The following is a 5,258-nucleotide window of genomic DNA, read 5'->3' as shown; positions in this document are numbered from 1 at the left end:
TTTTTTTTTTTTTTATTTTTTATTTTGCCTTTTATTTCTTCATTTTATTGGGAACCCGATAACTCATTCCACCGAATTTCTCGCATCACTCTTTCTAACCTAGCTTTCTTCCGCCCTATTCCCGTCTTCCCTACCAAAATGCTACATTGTTAATGACACAAATATTGTAACCGTATGTGTGATTTCATATTATTAATTACATGCAAATCGAACTTTAGCATTGTTTTTATAGCATTTAACGTAAATTTGTAAATGTTCGTCTTTTACGTAACCACTACTACAAAATGAGTTAAATGTCGACGCCATGGGCTCGACGCTAGGGGTAAGGCGTTGGTGAAATTCGTGGTCCGCGAGTTTTCTCGACGCGTACTGGCGTCTTCTATTATTCTCGTCTGCAAAAGGTGTCCACCAAGCACATGCTCGGCACGTGGTAACTAGTCGTGTGCTTCAAAAACAATTTTGGTAAAAACATCCACCTTTCCCAATACTCCGTATAATTCTCTCATAACTGAACCCTAGCCTCCCAATACTCAAACTCTATCTCACTCATCCATGCTCTTACAAAATCTCACAGATCCATGAACTAGTGTCATCGAAAGATCAAGGCTTTTAGGTTCGATTTGCGGTTTTCCTATGCTTGACGCGGTATTTCAATCTGAAAAGAGGTGAATTGATCTGTCCAGATTCCAGAAGCTGGTGGAATTTCCCAAAACAACCCGAATTGTCCATCGACTCAACAACCCGAATTGTCCATCGAATTGTTCATTGACTGTTCCTTTTTATGGTGAATTATTTTTGTTGGCTAGAGATGCGTTGAGTTTGAGGGCGATAACATTCCTGGGTTAGCATTTTCTCTCTCTATATTTCTTGCTTAATATTGCGTATTTGTTGCTTCTAACAAATCTGATTGTTTTTCTTTCGAATTTTTAGTTTTCTTCTAATTTGATTAATTGGGTTTATATTTAACAATTAGGTTTGGTTTATTTGTTGCAAATTGCTGTGAATATGGCATCAAATGAGCATTTCCATTCAAAATTTTGCTTAATTTCATGGTTGATTGTGCGGGGTTTTTGTACTTTTTCTGTTTAGGTCTCGGTTTTTAACTTTTTATGTTGCTAATATGCATGATCACATTGGTTTTCCCTTTTTTCTTTGGTAGTTTAACGTATGATCGCTGACATTGCCCCTTTGGTATTTAATTGGGAGTTTGATTGGTTTCTCATCAGCAGAGTTGTTTATTGTTTGAAGAGAATTCAAAATTTTAAATTTCTGAACAATGGACTACTTTTACTTTTGGAGGATCAAAATTGGACTATTGAGGTACAAGAAGAGAATTAAGTAATTAAAAGAAGGAGTAATAGGAGATATACTATGATAGGTAAACAAAAGGGATAAGATGAACCGTTAGTCCAGCTAACTTATGCGCTTTCAGCTCTAGATTCGGGGGCGATTTCGAAGTTGTAGAGAACCCACCCCTAGGTCGCCTACCAGGTTGTATACTTACTTGTACTTGGAGTTTTGAAATCTCCTTTACATGAACAAATTCCTTGAAGGGTAGTGACTAGTGACCTTAGTGTCAAAGTTCAATCATGATGAATAAGGATGCAATGACAAGGGCCGTTTTGTTCTTTTGCAAGAGCAGTGTAAGATATTGTAAACTCCTTAGTCCTTATAGTACCACCAATATTAGGTAATTCGCTTTTATTTGATATTTCTTCTTCTTAAGAAAGACTTGTACTCCGTATATCAGAAAGTGGCATTATTCCAAAGTCATGTTTAGGAGATATCCTTAAAAAGCATTTCTTGCTAGCAAAATATAATTAGTAGATTGTTGTTTGAGTTTATATGTGGATTTTCCTTGAAAGACTTTGTGTTATTATGTTATTCTTAGCCTTGTAAGAAGATTTTAGGTTAATACTTCTATTTTAGGATCTCAGTCATATTAGTAACCAAACCATTAATACAGTAGAGTGATAGCTTGATCACGGGTTGTATTTACAATCGTCCTGTTCTCCAGAACTAGTGTTTTGAGCTTTTAGTTCCACTTGCAAAGATGTTTTTTTTTCAAAAAAATTATGGATAGATGCTATGCGGTAGTACTATGTACCATATATATTTTTTTGCATTTTAAGCGACTGTTTAACTTAGACTTTTGCAAACAATCATGTAATACAATCAAGTACCTAAGGGTATCCGGTAGAGCTGAACACGAGGCACTCATTTTCATGTTTGCAGGTTCTGGATAATTCTATTGTTGTAGTTCATAGTTCCGATCATTCAAGTTTCTGCTTTGAAATGGAGTTGGCAGCTTATGTTCTGTTACTTTGGTAAGATTTTGATATTTGAACCAGGTCAGGCTCTATTGTTCTCAAGATATGTGGATCGATTGTATGTTTCAAGTTTATTGCTCTAGCAAGTAGCCAGAACTTAACTGGGGAAAGACTGTAAATCTGGTATGAGAGCTGTGTTTCATGAGAACTGAAGGGTATAATTGTTTGATAAGACCACATATTTACCCAAAACTGATTTAAGGTTGGTCTAGAGAAATTGTTCAATTAAGAGTTTAGCAATCACTGCCACATTTTTGTGAAAAATTAGGCTTCAAAATTGAATCTCCAAGGCTGTTCTTATAAACTGATCGGAACTTCCTTTGATGGAGCTTCTGTAATATATTCTTCTGTTTTTCTGAAATTTCATATATGTGTCTGTTTATTTCTCCTGATCAGTTTTATGGGGGTTCTATTAACTATTGTACTTGATTAACCTCCGAAAACAAAGCAATCTAATATTTTGAGACCATTTTCAAACCTGAGATGTCGTCTTGGCATTTATTGTTTCATGGTCGTTTAGATTTCTATGACGGTTGATTTTGATTTCTTACTCATACTAAGAACATTAACTAGTTAAGAACCTTTCCGTCATATTAAGAACATAAGATAGAATATCCTAAAAGTAGCAGCATATTTTAGGTAGTTAAATGCATGATTTTGATTTTAACTACTTAACTAGTTAAGAACCTTTCTGTCATATTAAGAAAATAAGATAGAATATTCTAAAAGTAGCAGCATATTTTAGGTAGTTAAATGCATGTTTAAGAAGAGTTTAGTGGCAGCTTCAAGTCATCCTGGGTACCTCCACTCTCAGTCAGCAGGCTGATCTAAAATTTTATTTGGTATCGTTTCTCTCTTTCATGTCTTTATACTAGGTAATTTGCTTCTTGTATTTTTGGTGATAACTCTGTGATAATATAGTTTTTAATTATATAGCTTGACCATGATACTTGGGGAGATTAACATTTATATATGTCAAATGCATCTGCTTGTTGCATTATTTTTTGCAGAAACATGTAGTGATGTTCCCTTGGAATGAATGCATTGAAATTTCGAGTAGCATAAATGAATAACCAAGTCAAGACCTCTGTTTGCATTTGGATCTTGCACAGTTTATTTTTATCTATCGCTGCGGGTATGTTGCATTATAAGTTTTATGTCCTGTCTCTTTAATTTTATATTCCACTACTTTTCAATGTGATTGTACTCTGGTTTCCACTTTGCGTTCTATCATGTGCAATGCTGTTTTAGTTTTATTATGGTACTATGCTTTATTAGAAATTTGTTTGAGTTGTAGTTTGTACAACATATTTAATGAAATCATACACTGCTAGCTTAAAAGTCTATTTTCCTCTTTTTTAACCTCTTGTTTGTTTTTATCCGTACTAATTACCTTCCTATTTCTATTGAAGGTAATGGAGCTCACAGGAGAACAAAAGGCATTTGAACTTCAAATTAGTGACTATCATCATCTAAGTAGATTGTAATATTTAATTGCCTCAACTGTTAAGAAGTTGTATTAGCTTTTTAGAAATATAATGTATATGGTTGATATGGAGAAAGTCTACACTTAATAGTTTTTCTTTTATGACTTACTCTACTGTACAATTAATATTAATTGAAGTAATACAATATGGATTTTGTTTAGTAACAGGTAGGTACTAGATTTCAAGTACTTGAGTTAATTTTAATGTTGATTGAAGACTAGTTATTCAAAAGGTTTCATTGATATTGTTGCTTTAATTTTAGTTTTATAATCATGATGAATAGTGTAGGTTTATGCATATTTGTGCATGTAAATATAGGTGGGAGAAAAGCTTATACAAACAAATTTGGATTGCTTTTTGATGTTATATTGTGCTCATTAGATTGAAATTTCCCGCCAAGTTCTTTAAGTCGACTTCCAAAAGCGTCGAGAAAATAAAATAGAATAAATTTGAGCATGGCGGCGTACTGAGTATATTCCACACGGTAGGAAAATATCGACGCCAAGAGGCGTCGAGAATCTCGACGGCAGGTAAAATCTCGCGTCGGGTAAAAGCGTCGAAAGTTTGGACGCCAAAGAGCGTCGAGGAATCTCGACTCACTTTTTGACGACGCTTTTTAAAAGCGTCGAGGCCGATTTTCTCGACGCTTTTTGGCGTCGAAAAAAGGCTGAAAAAGCGTCTCCAAACCACGCGTTTTGTAGTAGTGAACATTTATGTAAACTAAATTTGTATACCTTGGGGGATCGTGCGCGCTAGCGCAGGGTCCAACAACTAGTATTTCCAAATGTTTGCCTCGCTATATTCAAGTTGCTTGGACAGCTCCTGCTCCAGATACATTTCGATGGTTTTGTTCGTCATAATTTTGGTGCCGCAGGGGTGGTAATTAGGGATCACCTAGGAAATAATGTCGCCAATCGCTCCTACAATTTGGGAAACACGCCGACTTTTCTTGCGGAAGCAATTGCCCTCCGCAACGGTTTAATTTTAGCAATCGAGAATAATATTAGACATATTTTTATCGAGGGAGATAATTTACTAATTATTCAATTTTGCAGCAACGCGCTACTTGTCCGTGGAAGATTCAGTTGCTTATGAACGACATCAAACATCTGCTTACACATTTTGACAACTACACATTGCACCATGTTTATCGGGAAGCTAACCGTGCAGCGGATTATGTTGCAAGCATTGGTCACTATATTCAGGCCTACCAAGATATAGACCCTGTAATAGATACCATTTTATTTTATTTTATTTACTTAGAATAAATTAGGATATAGTATTGAGAGAAGACTATCCTAATTCCTGTTTACTTTTCTTTTAAAAAAATAAATAAAAAAAAACTGTTGGACTTGAATGGGCCGTAACCGTAGCTGGCCAAGGCCTTGAGCAGTTGATCCATTAACACAATCAGAAATCAGAACTATGACCCTCAATAGTC

General features: G+C 35.1%; 1 long non-coding RNA gene across 1 annotated transcript; it reads left to right on the top strand.

Annotated features, from left to right (window-relative positions):
- The first annotated feature begins 498 nt into the window (after positions 1 to 498).
- Positions 499 to 3,981, top strand: LOC130463836 (uncharacterized). The gene is made up of 4 exons (XR_008923995.1): positions 499 to 841; positions 2,236 to 2,327; positions 3,341 to 3,465; positions 3,743 to 3,981. It is a non-coding gene; the product is annotated as an uncharacterized lncRNA (long non-coding RNA).
- Positions 3,982 to 5,258: the final 1,277 nt, after the last annotated feature.

This window comes from Spinacia oleracea, chromosome 6, assembly GCF_020520425.1.
Source record: "Spinacia oleracea cultivar Varoflay chromosome 6, BTI_SOV_V1, whole genome shotgun sequence".
Taxonomy (NCBI): domain Eukaryota; kingdom Viridiplantae; phylum Streptophyta; class Magnoliopsida; order Caryophyllales; family Amaranthaceae; genus Spinacia; species Spinacia oleracea.
Note: the sequence above shows the minus strand (reverse complement) of the source record. Positions and strands in the feature narration are given on the sequence as shown.